Genomic DNA, 19,940 nt, shown 5'->3' on the forward strand with positions numbered 1-19,940 from the left:
GGGTAGGCAACAACACATCTGCCACGCTGAACACTGGGGCCACTCAGGGGTGCATGCTTAGTCCTCTCCTATACTTTCTGTTCATCCACGACTGTGTGGCCAAGCACGACTCCAACACTCTCATTAAGTTTGACAGTGGTAGGCCTGATCAGCGGCAACGATGAGATAGCCTATAGGGAGGAGGTCAGAGACCTAGCAGTATGGTGCCAGGACAACAACCTCTCCCTCAATGTTAGCAAGACAAAGGAGCTGATCGTGGACTACAGGAAAAGGAGGGCCAAACAGGCCCCCATTAACATCGATGGGGCTGCAGCGGAGCGGGTCGAGAGATTCAAGTTCCTTGGTTTCCACATCACCAACAAACTATCATGGTCCAAACACACCAAGACAATTGTGAAGAGGAGACTGAAAAGATTTGGCATGGGTCCCCCAGATCCTCAAAAAGTTCAACAGCTGCACCAGCGAGAGCATTCTGACCGGTTGCATCACCGCCTGGTATGGAAATCGCTCGGCATCCAACCGTAAGGCGGAGGTCGACCGATTAATCGCTAAAATAAATCCAGGTTAGCAGGCAATCTTAACCAGGTGAAATTGTGTCACTTCTCTTGCGTTCATAGCACGCAGAGTCAGTGTATATGCAACAGTTTGGGCCGCCTAATTTGCCAGAATTTTACGTAATTATGTCATAACATTGAAGGTTCTGCAATGTAACAGGAATATTTAGACTTATGGATGCCACCTGTTAGTTAAAATACGGAACGGTTCGGTATTTCACTGAAAGAATAAACGTCTTGTTTTCGAGATGATAGTTTCCAGATCTGACCATATTAATGACCTAAGGCTCGTATTTCTGTGTGTTATCATGTTATAACTAAGTCTATGATTTGATAGAGCAGTCTAACTGAGCAATGGTAGGCAGCAGCAGACTCATAATCACTCGCTCTGAGACTTGGAGTAGTTGTTCCCCTTGCTCTACATGGGTAATGCTGCTTCGAGGGTGGCTGTTGTCATTGTGTTCCTGGTTCGAGCCCAGGTAGGAGCGAGGAGAGGGACGGAAGCTATACTTACACTGGCAATACTAAAGTGCCTATAAGAACATCCAATAGTCAAAGGTTAATGAAATACAAATGGTAGAGAGAAATAGTCCTACAATTCCTATAATAACTACAGCCTAAAACTTCTTACCTGGGAATATTGAAGACTCATGTTAAAAGGAACCACCAGCTTTCTCATGTTCTGAGCAAGGAACTTAGACTTTAGCTTTCTTACATGGCACACATTGCACTTTTACTTTCTTCTCCAACACTTTGTTTTTGCATTATTTAAACCAAATTGAACATGTTTCATTATTTATTTGAGGCTAAATTGATTTTATTGATGTATTATATTAAGTTAAAATAAGTGTTCATTCAGTATTGTTGTAATTGTCACTATTACAACAAAAAAAAAAGGGGAAAAAAATAAGAGAAAATCGGCCGATTAATCGGTATCAGCTTTTTTTGGTCCTCCAATAACCTGTATCGGCGTTGAAAAATCAGAATCGGTCGACCTCTAGTAGTGTGTACGGCTCAGTACATTACTGGGACCAAGCTTCCTGCCATCCAGGACCTATATACTAGACGGTGTCAGGAATGCCCGAAAAATTGTCAAAGACTCCAGTCACCCAAGTCATACTGTTCTCTCTGCGACCGCACTGTAAGCGGTATCGGAGCACCAAGTCTAGGTCCAAAAGGCTCCTTAACAGCTTCTACTCCAAGCCATAAGAGTGCTGAACAATTAATCAAATGGCCACATGGACTACAAATGGCCAACCTCCCTCTGTTTTTACACTGCTGCTACTTGCGGTTATTATCTATGCATTGTCACTTTATCCCTACCTACATGTACAAATGACCTTGACTAACCTGCACCCCTGTACATTGACTCAGTACTGGTACCCCCAGTATATAGCCTCGTTATTGTGTTAACTTTGATTTTATTTTTTACTTTAATTTATTTAGTCAATATTTTCTTAACTATTTCTTGAACTGCATTGTTGGTTAAGGGCTTGTAAGTAAGCATTTCACGGTAAGGTCTACTACACCTGTTGTATTCGGTGCATGTGACAAATACAATTTGATTTGTCCATTGTTACAGTTAACACTGTGTTGATTTAACACTGGAGAATTCGCTGTGTAAGATCTGATCATAATGCGCCTTTTAATCGCTTAAACCTGTCTAAAACTAAGGGCACAATCAGAATAAGATCAGGGCAAAGGACATGTTGGCAGCAGGTATAAACGGGGCTACTGTTCATGTCTGTGTGACTGTTGTGCCACAGGAGATGCCACTGTGCCAGCTTATCATAGCTGTTCTCTGCCTTTGGAGTGTAGCAGGAGCTTTCTTATTTCAGTTCTGATCAAATCCAATAGGTGGCAGTATTGCATACTGGTAATAAATCCAATTTCAATCACTGGGGTTGGTGGGCCAAATTTATAAACTCAGCAAAAAAAGAAACATATTTTTCACGACCGTCTTTCAAATATAATTCATAAAAATCTAAATAACTTCACAGATCATTGTAAAGGGTTTAAACACTGTTTCTCATGCGTGTTCAATGAACCATAAACAATTCATGAATATGCACCTGAAGGCAATTAAGTTCACAGTTATGAAAACTCAGGACACTAAAGAGGCCTTTCTACTGACACCAAAAGAAAGATGCCCAGGGTCCCTGCTTATCTGCGTGAACGTGCTTTAGGCATGCTGCAAGGAGGCATGAGGTCTGCAGATGTGGCCAGGACAATAAATTGCAATGGCCGTACTGTGAGACGCCTAAGACAGCGCTACAGGGAAGACAGGACGGACAGCTGATCGTCCTCGCAGCGGCAGACCACGTGTAACACCTGCACAGGATCGGTACATCCGAAGGACAGGTACAGGATGGCAACAACTGCCTGAGTTACACTAGGAACGCACAATCCCTCCATCAGTACTCAGACTGTCCGCAATAGGCTGAGAGGATGGACTGAGGGCTTGTAGGCCTGTTGTAAGGCAGAACCTCACTGGCAACAACGTCACCTATGGCCACAAACCCACCGTCGCTGGACCAGACAGAACTGGTTAAAAAGTGCTCTTCACTGGAGAGTTGTGGTTTTGTCTCACCAGGGGAGATCGTCGGTTTTGCGTTTATCGTCGAATGAGTGTTACACCGAGAACTGTACTCTGGAGCGGGATTGATTTGGAGGGTCTATCATGGTCTGGGGCGATGTTTCACAGCATCATCAGACTGAGCTTGTTGTCATTGCAGGCAATCTCAACCCTGTGCGTTACAGGGAAGACATCCTCCTCCCTCATGTGGTTCCCTTCCTGCAAGCTCATCCTGACATGACCCTCCAGCATGACAATGCCACCAGCCATACTGCTCATTCTGTCCGTGATTTCCTGCAAGACAGGAATGTCAGTGTTCTGCCATGGCCAGCGAAGAGCCCGGATCTCAATCCCATTGAGCACGTCTGGGACCTGTTGGATCAGAGGGTGGGCTAGGCCCATTCCCCCCAAGAAATGTCCGGGAACTTGCAGACGTCTTGGTGGAAGAGTAGGGTAACATCTCACAGCAAGAACTGGCAAATCTGGTGCAGTCCATGAGGAGATGCACTGCAGTACTTAATGCAGCTGGTGGCCACACCCGATACGGACTAACCTTTGATTTTGACCCCCCCTTTGTTCAGGGACACATTATTCAATTTCCGTTAGTCACATGTCTGTGGAACTTGTTCAGTTTATGTCTCAGTTGTTGAATCTTTTTGTTCATTCAAGTACTTACACATGTTAAGTTTGCTGAAAATATAAACAGTTGACAAAGAGGACGTTTCTTTTTTTGCTGAGTTTGTTGATTTTGCAAGCGATACCAAGGAAAAAACGTATATGAATCACTTTGTTTTGTGAAGCTAATGAAATGGATGGCATTTCTCACTCGCTTAAAAAAATAGTTGCATTTCTTCGATTAAACAGAGAATAACTTGTAAATGTAACACAACAGTAAAACATTTTTAATATGGGATAACATGTTGGTATGTGGAGACAATTTTTCCAAACTAAAAAAATGTATTTCGCAACAAAAACAACTAATAGTGAGCAATACTGGAATATTGCAACACTTTCTTACTCAAAGCAGATTTTTGTACTCGCAATGAGAAAATCTCTACAGTGGTCTGAAAGGCACTTTTTCAGTCAGTACAGGGGGATATACAGTACTGGGACCCTATAGGAGATAAGTACTTAGGGGATGGGGGCTGGAGGAAGTTTGTTGGTCAATTACCCACTCCAAGTGCTGACCCGGTCTACCCAACCCAACCCCTGGGCTGGGACAGTCAATACAGAGAGTCTGAGTGAGAAGAGGAAAGACGAATTTGCTCAGACTTTTCCGTTTCAGTATCCTTATTACAAAACAGAAAATCATGACCCTGTGTAATATTCACAAACCCTTCACATCTAAGAGGAATGAAAACAGAACATCACCATTGATATCAAATATTCAATAACAAAAATAACTCAAAATAGCTTCTCTACCACTAATTCAATGCTAATTTTGTTTTACAAAACACATACAACTCAATCTGTAATACGCCTAACTGCTAAGGTGAAAAAAATGGATATGAACGCAACGGTGGTACTCTTGCCATATACAGGGAAAAAACAGCATAGCAAGCCCATTACATCAAAAATACATTCACAGTAGAAGACCACTGTAATCTGAAGCTTGTACAGCCATGCATGCAGGCATTCATTCACAACTGTGAAATTCTCCAAATGTCAGCAAATACTATTTCTATGCTGGTGTAGTAGCTATTCTATTACAAACGTGCTCAGGTGCTTTTTATCTATCTAGCTCAGTGGTGCTTTGGAGGAGTATTTTGGTGACGTCATGCAGAGTGCTTCAGTATGTCAAAGGAAAATGATAGCGTGCATGACAGTGTTTTTTTTCTGGTTTCTTGGTACAATCTGTAAACGTTCTGACCGCTGTAGTCATAACCCCGATCAATCATCCTTTTTGTCTCCACACTCTTGAAGATTCTGGAAAAAACAATATATACAGTATAATATATACAGTATATATGTGAAGTGGTAGAGTTAAATGTACAGTAGTAGTACTAAAGTCAGAGCTGAAATATTTCGTCTACATTTGAGCAGGGTAGTAATATACAGTATCTAAGTGCTGACAGCTTTGAACAAGGCAGGGTGAGCAGTAATATCAAATCAAACATGTACAGTGTCTTCAGAAATTATTCATCCCTCTTGATTTATTCTACATGTTGTCACAGCCTGAATTCAAAATGGATTAAATAAAAGTCTCACTTATCTATACACGATTCCGACAAAGTGAAAACGTGTTTTTAGATTTTTTTTGCACAATTAAAATTTATAATAATAAAAAAAAAAAAATTGCACAAAATGAAATACAGTAAGAGCCTTTGGTAGAGATTACAGCTGTGAGTCTATGGGTGAATCTAAGAGCTTTCCACACCTGGATTGAGAAGTATTTGCCCATTATGCTTTTCAAAACTCTTAAAGCTCTGTCAAATTTTGTTGATCATTGCTAGACAATTTTCAGGTCTTGCCATAGATTTTCAAGTAGATTTAAGTCAAAACTGTAACTCGGCCACTTAGGAACATTCACTATCGTCTTGGTAAACAACTCCAGTGAAGATGTGGCCTTTTGTTTTAGGTTATTGTCCTGCTGAAAGGTGAATTCTCCCAGTATCTGGTGGAAAGGAGACTGAACTAGGTTTTCCTGTAATATTTTGCCAGTGCTTAGCTCCATCCCATTTATTTTTTATGATGAAAAACTCCAGTCTTTAAAAACTACCAGCATACCCATAACATGCAGCCACCACAATGCCCAAAAATATGGAGAGTGGTACTCAGTCATGTGTTGCATTGGATTTCCCCCAAACATAACACTTTGCATCCAGGACAAAAATATATTTGCTTTGCCACATTTTTTGCAGTATTACTTTAGTGCCTTATTGCAAACAGGATGCATGTTTTGGGATATTGAAAAAAAAATATGTTCATGCTTCCATCTTTTCACTATGTCAATTAGGTTAATATTGTGGAGTAACTAGAATGTTAATGATCCATCCTCAGTTACCCTGTCACAGCCATTAAACTTAAACTGTTTTAAAGTCACTATTGGCCTCATGGCGGTCCCAGAGCAGTTTCCTCACTCTCTGGCAACGGAGCTAGGAAGGACGCCTGAACCTTTGTAGTGACGGTGTATTGATAAACCATCCAAAGTGTAATTAATAACTTCACCATGCTCAAAGGGATATTCAATGTCTGCTTTTTTTATTGTAATTTTACCTATCTACCAATAGGTGCCCTTCTTTGCAAGGCATTGGAAAACCTTCCTGGTTTTTGTGGTTGAATCTGTGTTAGAAATTCACTGCTCAACGGAGGGATCTTACAATTATTTGTATTTGTGCGGTACAGGGAGGAGGTAGTCCTTCAAAATCATGTTAAACACTTATTGCACAGAGTCCATGCAACTTATTATGCGATTTGTTAAGCAAATGTTCATGCCTGAACTTATTAGGGGTTGAATACATATTGACGCAAGACATTTCAGCTTTTTATTTTTCATTAATTTGTACAAATTTCAAAAAAACATGTTTCCACTTTGACATTATGGGATATTGTGTGTAGGCCATTGGCAAAATGTAACACAACAACATTTGGAAAAAGTCAAGGGGTGTGAATACTTTCTGAAGGCACTGTAGGCTAATTGTAGATACTGTATGTGAGCTGGTCTGGGGTTACCTGGTGTTCTTTCAGCAGTCGGTCGTATTCTTTGGTCAGTCCATCGGATTGTTTCTTCATAGCTTCCATCTCGGATTGGGACTTTTTCAAGGCTAGGTAAAACATTAACCCCAAAGCATTCCCATTATCATCCAATTCCCATGCATATCATCCAATCTCTCTAAACGGTGACATGCTATGGGTCAAAGTGCACATTCTTGAACAGTAATTGAAGCCCATGTTTGTTTTACTGTCATTATGGTCTGATTTCATTTGGTTGGTTATTGTATTGTAGTTGTACATTTTCAATTGATTTCAGTATTATTGGATTTTTGATTCTATTATTCAGTCTGTCACAAAAGTATTGTCTGTGTATCTTCCTCACCTTCCCCTGAGCCCTTCAGTTCTCCTCTCAGTTTCTCCATCTCTTTTTTCAGCAGCTCGTTTCCCTCTGCTGTGGCCTTGTTCCCCTTCCCATCCATTAGAGTCTGAAAGAAAACACATTAACCATTAATCACACCTCTCAACCTTATGTAATACCACAATTATTTTAGTTACTGTTAGTGTGGATGAAGACTCATATCTCTGAGTAGTAGTTCTGATATAACATCCATTTCGCCTTACATCTAAATGAATTTGTTTCTGTGGACAAGGGGAGCCTTATCCTAGATCAGCGCTCCTCTTCTTTTTGAGACCCTTTTAAATATGGGCTCAGGTGCAGAAAGGGCAGTGATACTGGGTATGACTTCACCTGTTTCAGTAGCTCGTTGTCCTCCATGTATTTCTTGGCAGTTTGGTTATCACTCTCTGCCTTGGTCTGCAGAGAGGCCGTGGTGCTTGACGCCATCGCCAGCTGGTTGATCAGAGTGATCACCCGCCTCAGCACTCTGTAGGGAAACAACAGACAGATTGTGTTCAATACTGATTAAAAAAAAATAAATTCAACAGAGCTGCCACCTGAACTTGTCCATCAATATATTTTTTTGATTTCCGTTGCTTAAACATTTTGCTACGATGTGCCCTCCTGAATACGACCAGGGTGTTATGGTCATTGTAATGAATAAAGAAATCTCTAAGATTATGACAATCCATGCACTGGCTGGTTTTCACCAGTATCCATCCCAATGTGAAGACGACACAGTGAAGATTCAGTATGTCAATGGGTGAGTTATGGACAGACAGATCCAGGACTTACAGCCAGAGAAAGAGGGAAAAGCCAGAGATGTAGAGGTTCCTCTGGGCTCTGAACAGCTTCATGTGGAGGTTGTCAAACATGTTGGGATGCAGATTAGCATCCTTGCTGTTTCCCGCCCCCGAATACTTCCTCACCTCACGCACAGCATCTATAGGAGGACAGGAGGGTGTGGTACGACATGATTAAACATGGTAAGACATGGAGATTGCAAAAGCATTGTATGAGATTGTCATTATTGTGAGTGACTATGATACCATGACACTTTCTGGCATCAGCTTACCGAGGAAGAGGACTATAAGGATTATGATCATGGCGAGGAAGAATTTATTCCAAAACCTGGCCATTTTGTTCCATATTCTCAGCTGGAAGATACTCTGCCATCTGCAAAAGAGCACAAAAACATAATGCTGAGACTCAGAACACTGCAAAAGCAAATCAATGTCTAATAAAAAATCCCTGGATGCAGTTTAGGGCTGTCCCCGACAAAAATGAAAACAACTTGTCCACCCACCGAAAGTCCTCTGTTCTTTCTACCAATCAATTGGTAGAAATTTTAAAACCTGTATTTTCCATTTATAGACACACCCTATGTGTTTTAATAAAATAATCTAGATGCTTGTCTGACGCTTCAAGCAAACTATTTAATTAAATAAGACACAAATGACTCAAGAGGGAGCCAGAGATCAAGATAACTAAAACTTATTAACGTGACCCGACCATCCTCCTCCTGCTCCTGCTGGCTTTCTACTTTCCTGAAGTTGCCGGTAATATGCTACACGAGTGGAACTGATCTGTGTGCCGGTTGTGGTTTTAATCCGCACATTTTAGTTGAACGGTTTTATTTAATTTATAATAATGTCTTCGTATCGCAATCATTGACATGTGGTGAATCAAAATTCGATCAAAATCTAAACGAAAATGATACAAACCTAAAAAGTAACTTTATTGCCATTGCCAACTTTGTAAAATTAGCCTCCAAAAATAAAACATGGCAGCCTGTAGGTAGAAAATATCCTGACAAAAATAAATATCCTATAAATCACATTGGCTACACATGGCCTGTCTGCAACGAACTTGAAACATTATATCAACTATCAATTTGTGGGTTCAACCAGAAGTTCTCACACTAGCAAACTAAAATATTCTTAGAGTTCGCCACGCCAGTGAGCTCGTGACAGACATCTGTAGACTATTTGAGCAAAGGATAAGAGCTCACCAGGTAGGCCTACTTTATGACGTTTCCACTCGATCAAAGCATGACATTTTCCCTTCACGCTGCGTGGTTATCAAAAGGGAGAGAGCTGGAAAGATTTTTCAAATACATTGGGGAACCATTATCATTCTCAAAATCTCAATGGATGTAAAACAGACTTTGTTTTCTTTGTGTTTGAGGTGAAGAAAACATTACTTTGAGATGCTCCACAGTTCATTAGTGGTGGTGTGTTAAGCCATTCACAAATACTATCAGATCCCCAAATGGGCATATTTATATGCCTACATTTGCGAGCAGGCCAGGTAACCTTTAGGCCTACTTCTATGTGTAATCAGGTGCACGTGCTCCTTACTAGCGCTGTGGCGGTCATGGAATTGTCAAGCAAATAACTGTCTGTCTCACGGTAATTGGCCGTTAATTAACAAACACATTTAGCATCTCCTGGCTTCCACACACAGCCTACAAGCCACTGATGCAGAATTTTGGAACATCTACATTTAAATTTTTTTATAATAAATCCATGTAATATAGACTCCAATAAATACATTATTTATTTTAGACAGATCTAAAGAAAGATGATATGAAGAAAATGCAGTCTTTCAGAAGAAAAGAATAGCATACTTGTCCTTATGTTAGGTCCTGACACTAGTTCATTTAGCAGACAAGATTTGCTAAGAACTCTGTGGCATTGGCTCCCGAGTGGTGCAGCGGTCTAAGGCACTGCATTGCAGTGTTAGGAGCATTACTACAGACCCAGGTTCAATCCCGGGCTTTATCACAACCGGCCGTGACCGGGAGTCCCATAGGGCGGCGCACAATTTGTCTAGCGTTGTACGGGTTTGGGTAGTTGTTGTTTTTTTATGGTGGAAATTATCTTCCCCAAACTTGAAACTCAAGCGCTGCTTATGTATGGCAGTTAGACTCTGCACCCCTTGTGAAGCAGATTAATGTGCTTGATTTAAAATTATTTGGCCCCTTTAGTTGTGATACAAACCTTATCCGAACATATAGTGCTATGGCCAAGGCTACATGAGATTTGCAACTATGATAAAAAAATAAATAAAAAAGGTATTTTTTTCTTGCCTTAACCTGTTGGGCATCATTCACAAGTGATCATTTATAATTCACAAGTGATAAGCAGCTAAAATTGTAGTATTTTTTATTTAATCTTGTCTTTACATATACAAAATAATGTGTGCAATTTGTTTTCATTTAGAGTGAAACATTATTATGCACCTGTTTTGAAACAGTTCGCAAGTTTGTTAGACTACGAATGACCATCAGCAGCATCAGAGCTTGGAGTAGCCTAATTACCGTGACTAAATGGTCAAGTGGAATTTGACTGCCTTCATGACGCGTGACCGTCCTTACTCAACATTGACAGTAGCACTCCAAACAAAAGACAACGCCTTAAATTGACAAAAACAAATGAGTTTATTATGAGTTATCACAATAGTAGCATAGGTTGTGCGCTCTGCAAACGTGTCCACTTTGACAGTGAGAACGGTAAAACTAGAACAATAATAGATTGAATGAATTAACAGAAATTACCATTACCAAACAAACATTATAGATTAGAAATGATAGGAATTAACAGTAAATGTTCTACACTACCGTTCAAAAGTTTGGGGTCACTTCGAAATGTCCTTGTTTTTTTTAAAGGACATTTTTTGTCCATTAAAATATCATCAAATTGATCAGAAATACAGTGTAGACATTGCTAATGTTGTAAATGACTATTGTGGCAGGTTTTTTATGGAATTTCTACAGAGGCCCATTATCAGCAACCATCACTGTGTTCCAATGGCACGTTGTGTTAGCTAATCCAAGTTTATCATTTTAAAAGTCTAATTGATCATTAGAAAACCCTTTTGCAATTATGTTAGCACAGCTAAAAACTGTGTTCTAATTAAAGAAGCAATAAAACTGTCCCTCTTTAGACTAGTTGAGTATCTGGAGCATCAGTATTTGTGAGTTCGATTACTGGCTCAAAATGGCCAGAAACAAAGACCTTCCTCCTGAAACTCGTCAGTCTATTCTTGTTAAATCTTAACGCTACAGCATACAATGACAATCTGTGCTTCCAACTCTGTGGCAACAGTTTGGGGAAGGCCCTTTCCTGTTTCAGCATGACAATGCCCCAATGCACAAAGCGAGGTACAAACATAAATTGTTTGTCGCGATTGGTGTGGAATAATTTGACTGGCCTGCGCAGAGCCCTGACCTCAACCCCATCAAACACATTTGGGATGAACAGGTGTAGGTAGACCTTACCGTGAAATGCTTAACCAACAATGCAGAGTTTTAAAAAGTAAGACATTTGCTAAATAAACTAAATGAAAAAAAGTAACAAAATAACAATAACGAGGCTAAATACAAGGGGTACCGGTACCGAGTCAATGTGCAGGGGTACGGATTAGTCGAAGTAATATGTACATGTAGGTAGGGGTAAAGTGACTATGCATAGATAATAAACAGAGAGTAGCAGCAGCGTATGTGAAGAGTGTGAAGGAATATGAATGTGTGTGTGTGTGTTGTAATATGCATGTGTATGTTTTGTCTGTGTGTCCGTGTTGGGGTGTCAGTGTAGCATGTGTGAGTGTGTGGTTAGAGTCCAGTGAGTGTGCATTGAGCCTGTGCAAGAGAGTCCTAGCAAAAAGCACAAATAAGAATAAAATACGGGGGTCAGTGCAAATAGTCAGGTTGGCATTTGATTAACTGTTCAGCAGTCTTGTGGCTTTGGGGTAGAACCTGTTAAGGAGCCTTTTGGTCCCAGACTTACCGTACCACTTGCCGTGCGGTAGCATAGAGGACAGTCTGACTTGGGTGGCTGGCGTCTTTAACAATTTTTAGGGCCTTCCTCCGACACCACCTGGTATATAGGTCCTGGATGGCAGAAAGCTTGGCCCCAGTGAAGTGCTGTACGCACTACCTTTTGTAGCACCTTGCGGTCGGATGCAGAGCTGTTGCCATACCAAGCGGTGATGCAACAAGTCAGGATGCTCTCAATGGTGCAGCTGTAGAACTTTGAGGATCTGAGGGACCCATGCCAAATCTTTTCAGCCTCCTGAGGGGGAAGAGATGTTGTCGTACCTTCTTCACGACTGTGTTGGTGTGTTTGGACCATGATAGGTTCTTAAGTGTTGTAGATACCAAGGAACTTGAAGTTCTCGACCCGTTCCACTACAGCGTTGAATGGGGGCGTGCTTGGCCCTCATTATCCTATAGTCCACGATCATCTCCTTTGTCTTGCTCACCTTGAGGAAGAGGTTGTTGTCCTGGCAACACACTGCCAGGTCTCTGACCTCCTCCCTATAGGTGGTCTCATTGTCGTTGTTGATCAGGCCTACCACCGTCGTGCCGTCTGCAAACTCGATGTCGGAGTCGTGGCCACGCAGTTGTAGGTTAACAGGGAGTACAGGAGGGGAATAAGCACACACTCCTGAGGGGCCCCTGTGTTGAGGGGCAGCCCGTCAAGAAGTCCAGGATCCAGTTGCAGAGGGTACATAATGTTGCCGCTACCGTCTCTTATGACCGAAAATTACTTCTAGACATCAGGACTGCGATTACTCACCACAGACTAGCAGAATCCTTTTTTTCCTTTCACGACTCTGATGAGCCCGAGGATATACAGCTCCCTGGGGAACAGGCCCGAGCCCCGTGATATGCGTGAAGAGGAGGCTGAGAAAGAGAAGCCAGAGAGCGAGCTGCCTGCTGAGAAGTCGATGGCGATCGAATAAACCCCCATTTTCCTCAATTCTGCTAGCAAATGTGCAATCTTTGGACAATATAATCAACAAGTTACGCTTAAAATTAAACTACCAACGGGACATTAAAAACTGTCACATCTTATACTTCACAGAGTTGTGGCTGAACAACGTCAACATACAGCTGGCTAGTTATACGATGTACCAGCAGGATAGAACAGCGGCCTTTGTATTTTTGTAAACAACAGCTGGTGCACAATATCTAAGGAAGTCTCGAGCTATTGCTCGCCTGAGGTAGAGTTTCTCATGATAAGCTGTAGACCACACTACCTACAGAGAGAGTTTTTATCTGTATTATTTGTAGCCGTTTACATACCACCACAGTCAGAGGCTAGCACTAAGATAGCATTGAATGAGCTGTATTCCGCCATAAGCAAACAAGAAAACGCTCACCCAGAGGTGGCGCTCCTAGTAGCCGGGGACTTTAATGCAGGGAAATTTAAATTAGTTTTACCAAATTTCTATCAGCATGTTAAATGTGCAACCAGAGGGAAAAGAACTCTGGACCACCTATACTCCACACACAGACACGCATACAAAAATCTCCCTCGCCCTCCATTTGGCAAATCTGACCATAAATCCATCCTCCTGATTCCTGCTTAGAAGCAAAAACTAAAGCAGGAAGCACCAGTGACTAGATCAATAAAAAAGTAGTCAGATGAAGCAGATGCTAAACTACAGGAATGTTTTGCTAGCACAGACTGGACTATGTTCCGGGATTCCTCCAATGGCATTGAGGAGTACACCACATCTGTCATTGGCTTCATCAATAAGTGCATCGATGACGTCGTCCCCACAGTGACCATACCCCAGCCAGAAACCATGGCTTACAGGCAGCATCCACACTGAACTAAAGGCTAGAGCTGCCGCTTTCAAGGAGCGGGACTCTAGCCCGGAAGCTTATAAGAAATCCCTACAAACCGTCAAACAGGCAAAGCGTCAATACAGGACTAAGATCAAGATGTACTACACCGGCTCTGACGCTCGTCGGATGTGGCAGGGCCTGCAAACCATTACAGACTACAAAGGGAAGCACAGCCGAGAGCTGCCCAGTGACACGAGCCTACCAGATGAGCTAAACTACTTCTATGCTCACTTTGAGGCAAATAACACTGAAACATGCATGAGAGCACCAGCTGTACCGGAAGACTGTCTGATCACGCTCTCCGCAGCCGATGTAAGACCCTTTAACAGGTCAACATTCACAAGAACAATGCCTCCTGGGTGGCGCAGTGGTCTAAGGCACTGCATCGCAGTGCTAGCTGTGCCACCAGAGACTCTGGGTTCGAGCCCAGGCTCTGTCACAGCCAGCGACGCACAATTGGCCCAGCATCTTCCGGGTTAGGGAGGGTTTGGCCGGCAGGGATATCCTTGTCTCATCGCGCACTAGCGACTTCTGTGGCGGGCTGGGCGCAGTGCACACTGACCAGGTCGCCAGGTGTACGGTGTTTCCTCCGACACATTGGTGCGGCTGGCTTCTGGGTTGGATGTGCGTTGTGTCAAGAAGGTGTACGGTGTACTGGCAGCTAGGCTTGGTTGTGTTTTGTAGGCTCTTAACCGTCGCCTCTCCCGAGTCCGTATGGAAGTTGCAGCGATGAGACAAGACTCCAACTACTAGCCCGGAAGCTTGGATACCACGAAATTGAGGAGAAAAAAAAGGGGTAATAAAATACATTCACAAGGCCGCAGGGCCAGACAGATTACCAGGACGTGTACGGCGAGAATGTGCTGACCAACTAGCAAGTATCTTCACTGACATTTACAACATCTCCCTGTCCGAGTCTGTAATAAGCAGACTAGCATAGTGCCTGTGCCCAAGAACACTAAGGTAACCTGCCTAAATGACTACCGACCCATAGCACTGGTCGGTCGGCCTGATCACCGACAACAAGACAGCTTATAGGGAGGTGGTCAGAGACCTGGCCGTGTGGTGCCAGGACAACGACCTCTCCCTCAACGTGATCAAGATGAGCGAGCACGCCCCCATTCTCATCGACAGGGCTGCAGTGGAGAAGGTTGAAAACTTCAACTTCCTTGGTGTCCACATCGCCAACGAACTAACATGATCCAAGCACACCATGAGAGTCGTGAAGCAGGCACGACAAAACCTATTCCCCCTCAGGAGACTGAAAAGATTTGGCATGGGTCCTCAGATCCTCAAAAGGTTCTACAGCTGCGCCATCGAGAGCATGAGAGCACTGGTTATCTCACTGCCTGGTATGGCAACTGCTCGGATCCGACCGCAAGACACTATAGAGGGTAGTGCGTACGGCGCAGTACATCACTGGGGCCAAGCTCCCTGCCATCCAGGACCTTTATACCAGGCGGTGTCAGAGGAAGGCCCTAAAAATTGTCAAAGACTCCAGACACCCTAGTCGTAGACGGTTCTCTCTGCTACCACACGGCAAGCAGTACCGGAGCGCTAAGTCTAGGTCCAAGAGGCTTCTAAACAGCTTCTACCCCCAAGCCATAAGACTCCTGAACATCTAGTCAAATAGCTAGCCAGACTATTTGCATTGCCCCCCCCCCCCCTCGGCCACTCTCTGTTGTCATCTATGCATAGTCACTTTAATTAACTCTACCTACATGTACAAACTACCTCAACTAACCGGTGTCCTTGCACATTGACTCTGTACTGGCACTCCTGTATATATTGTTATTTTTTACTGCTGTTCTTTAATTACTTTTTTTATTTTTAAACTTCTCTTATTCTTATCCGTATTTTTTAAAACTGAACTGTTGGTCAGGGGCTCGTAAATAAGCATTACACTGTAAGGTTTACACCTGTTGTATTCTCACCTAGGTGTTCCTTTTGTCCAGGTGGGAAAGGGCAGTGTGGAGTTCAATAGAGATTGCATCACCTGTGGATCTGTTGGGGCGGTATGCAAATTAGAGTGGGTCCAAGGTTTCTGGGATGATGGTGTTGATTTGAGCCATGACCAGCTTTTTCAAGATTTTCATGGTGATGGATTCTGGCTTCTAACTCCTTAACTTGGGATAGGGTTAATTATCAGGTATCCTATTGAAATATCGAGTGCTTAGGTTTAGAGGGTCTACACCAGAAGTTAATGGTTATCTGTAGGAGGAAGGTGTATGGTGTGTGCAATTAAGCTTGGAATGTGCTGAGTGCAGGGAAAACGATCACATGTGGCAACATTAATAAGGGGAGCGAGCCATGGATTAGTGGTGAAGGGGGTCAGGTCATGTTAAGGGAAGAGGAACCATTTATTGCCCATTTCACTTTGTATCTTTATTGCTAGGCAGGAAACTATGTTTTGCGAGAAGGAGACTCCACCCAAACGGTTGTACAAATATCACCACTATTGTAAACATGTTTCTGTCAATTCAGCTGTTAGATCCTTTGGCAGGAATAAACTTGGTTTAAGCTTTCACAGTGTCCGTCTGGTTCTTACTCTAATAACTAGAACCTAACATTGGCTACAGATGTGAGTGCTACTGTGGTGGAAGTCATTTAGGCAGGTTACCTTGGCGTTCATGGGCACAGGGACTATGGTGGTCTGCTTGAAACATGTGGGTATGGTTGAAAATGTCAGTTTGACACTTGCCAGCTGGTCAGCGCATGCTCCGAGTATGAATCCGACCGTGACCAAAAAACATGTATTTTTAACATCTGCAAATTACTTATTTTCAACTTTCATTCAGAACTGAAAATCAACCCGACTTCAATGTCTGGAAAATACGTATTTTAGACAAAATTTCAACATAATTTATCTTACTGGGTTGTTGCAGTATCAGGATTGGTTAGGGCTCATTCCTACCTGGTGGCTGAGACGAAGGGTAGACAGAGGATGAGGAGTACACCTATTTCCACATAGAGGAAGAGGGCAACTGCAGTCCATTGCAACGTCATCTCTAACAATACAGTCTGTAAAATATGAAACATTTTAAGCAACGAAGGTTCTTTTCACAGTCTGGCAGTAACGTTAGGTTGTTTTGCCAGAATGGAAAAGGACTGGTGTAATTGTTGATGTCAACAAGAGAAAGATTAAACTTGCTACGTAGCTAGCTAGTTTCCTCTGGACATATTTCAGCTAACTGTGAAACCACCAATGCAAATGTATTAAGAACAACAATGTAGTTCCTGTTTCAGTGATAAGCCTCTTATCCTAGCAAGATACGTAACGTTACTATGTTCACATGCTTGGTTAATAACACCCAGCAGTACTAAGTGTATGCTGTTCCATTCAGTGTGTAACATGTCCTTATATCATAGAAATAGTAGCTAGCTAAGTTTAACGGTATTGCTAAAGACTTTGCCTCATGCGGTGACATCAGCCAGGTAGCTGGCAATATTTTAAGGCAGGACACGATAGCTATTTAGCTAACGTTAACTGGTAACGTTACTAGCTAACGTTAGCACTTTTGTGAAATACATAGTAAGTAACTACACATACGAGGAGCCAAGTTCAGTCTCTTAATAATTATGCAAAGTATGTAACTTACTTTACGGCACCCGAACAAAGAAACTGGAGGATGAAAGGCAAACTTAAATTTGGAGACAGTTGTTTTACGCTTCTTTTTTTGCTGTCACTTTTTTTGGGTCCCATTTGAATGACGTTATACAGAAGGTTTTATCTGTTCGCTTACTGGCTTATTCTCTACTGAGGAGAACCAATAAGGTTCTGCCATATGTTGTAAATACCATACTGTACACATCATGGACAGTTCAAATATGATGAAATTAGGTGTAATGTGTTTGGTTTTGTTTGTACCTTCTAGTCGTGTCTGACTGGACATGTTGAAGTGAATCTGATGTGACCTTCATTTTTTTTTTGCAGGTAGAGGGACACATTATGTGCATGCACACTGCACACCTGGACTATCAGAATAAAAAAAATAAAAAAAAGGTAATATAGTAAATAAAATATTTTATTCCATAGAAAATAAAATTAATAACATACACATTAAAATATACCTAGCCTGTGTTTATGATAGGCCTTCTGTCTTTGGAGCCATATGTGTTGTGGAGGTAGTCTATGACTGCGGCGCTGCTTTGCAGGGAGTTGATCACCTTCCTCTCGGGCTGGGAGCTGACCCTCTCCAGCATGTAGATGAGGTGCTGGTGGAAGCAGGTGAAGGGGGTCCCCTGGTTTGTGGTGAGGTCCACCCAGTCCCACACACACTCAAGAGGGGTCTCATTGTAGCCAGTGAACATGGCCGGGTTGGACAACAACCCCCCTGCCTGCCATCACACCTACAAGACAGGACATGTGGGGTGGGAGGGGAAGTGCCTTGAGTGAGCCATATAACTATACAGATCCTGTATAGAGATATTCTATATTTTCTCTAATTATTTATTTGCATGGAACCTCTAGCTACCCTTCTAATTATTTACCATTAATATCTGTTAAGATGACACAACAGAGAATGATTTCCCTGGAGGGAATGAGAGGTTACATAATAAATGCAGATGAAAAGAAGATAGTGTTTATGATAAGGAGTAAACAGTGGGCTATGCAGTTCTATAAAAATAAGCCATGATAGTGCCTCCCAGAACCCCCCCCCCCCCCCCCCCCCCCCCCCCCCCCCCCCCCATGTTGTGGTTTATTTTCATAGAACTGCACAGCCTGTCATTGTGGATCACTTTGGCCTATATAAATGGATTTAATATGAAGCCATTTCAAGAGCATCTTTCCCAAGGAAATAACTCTCATATGACACCCTATTCCCATACACAGTGCACTACTTTTGACCAGAGCCCTGTGTGACTGCCTTTGGAGTCTGGTCAAAAGTAGTGCACAACATTGGGAATAGGGATCAATTGAAATTTGCACTAATTGAACTGACCATCAACTCAAGTGAACTGATGTGTGGTCTCCACATCTCAGTGGGTCTTTATATCTCTGTTGGCGATGACAGGGACTGACAGGCTATGGACCGTTATCCAGGACACCCCTGCCGCCTCTGCCTTCTGACACAGGTCCACCGTACATCACAGGTCCTTGTGAATTCTGGGAAAAGAGAGCGGAAACAACGACTGGAAAAGGAACTTCTGATGACACTTAGGTTGCTTGCAAAATACAGCTGTTACAGGCTCTTTTGTCTTGGAAGCAAAAGTGAAACAATTATATTTGGTGATATGATCACTCTTACCTTATTTTGATGGAGGCTGTGTAGTTAGGATTGTCTACTTGGTTCCTGACATGTCAAACCATGTCTTTGACAGGCTCAGGTTTGTTGAGAAGGCATGCACCGTAGCCTTCCGACATGGCCCACCGCTGGGGACAGCCACAGTTGAGGTCCACTCCATCAGAGAAGGGTGAGACCACACAGGCTGCATCAGCCAGGGTCTGGGCACCACTGGCAGCAAACTGCACGATCATAGGATGGTCAGCTGAGAGATACATTGAGCAATACAGTTGGATTTAATTGACGCCAAATTGACAGTCTTCACACATCCAATGACTGCAGACACCAAGTCCCTATATTTTGAGAGGCATCTAATATTTCCTTTTAGAAAAAAAGTGATCTCATATTACCTTCATTGTTTGTAAATTCACTGTCTCTGGCTTTGACAGAACACATAAAGTCAAGAGCAACTATCATTGGAGTGAAGCAAATGTCACAGTCAAATTTCCTCACCAGTGACCAGAATGCCAACCTGGAAAAGCAGGAAAATAAACGATGAGATATAGCTATTGCTCAACCTACTTCAGCTATCCGCACAAATCCCAACCGCTGAACAAGTAATTGAAAATGTCCAAAGATCAGATCATCTTACTTTGATTACCGGACCATAGGAGCACAGATTTTCAGAACTTCCCTTACTCAAACATGTCCATCATGTTGGTGGTCATCCTTTTCATAGACCATATGTTTTTAATCACTGAAGTTAGCTAACCAGTTGGCTAGCTTGTTAGCCATGGCAATGCTTTTCTTTCCACAGTCGAAATAGTTTGGTGCATACAGTTCATGGCCTATTCTAACGTTGATGTGACTCGATAACGTTCATATTTTATGTAAT

At 42.5% G+C, this 19,940-nt stretch overlaps 1 pseudogene; it reads right to left on the reverse strand.

Moving 5' to 3' along the window:
• Positions 1–4,008: 4,008 nt before the first annotated feature.
• On the reverse strand, positions 4,009–19,884 carry LOC139379158 (tRNA-dihydrouridine(20a/20b) synthase [NAD(P)+]-like; annotated as a pseudogene).
• Between the last annotated feature and the right edge of the window lie 56 nt (positions 19,885–19,940).

The sequence above is a fragment of the Oncorhynchus clarkii genome, chromosome 21, assembly GCF_045791955.1.
Source record: "Oncorhynchus clarkii lewisi isolate Uvic-CL-2024 chromosome 21, UVic_Ocla_1.0, whole genome shotgun sequence".
NCBI lineage: Eukaryota > Metazoa > Chordata > Actinopteri > Salmoniformes > Salmonidae > Oncorhynchus > Oncorhynchus clarkii.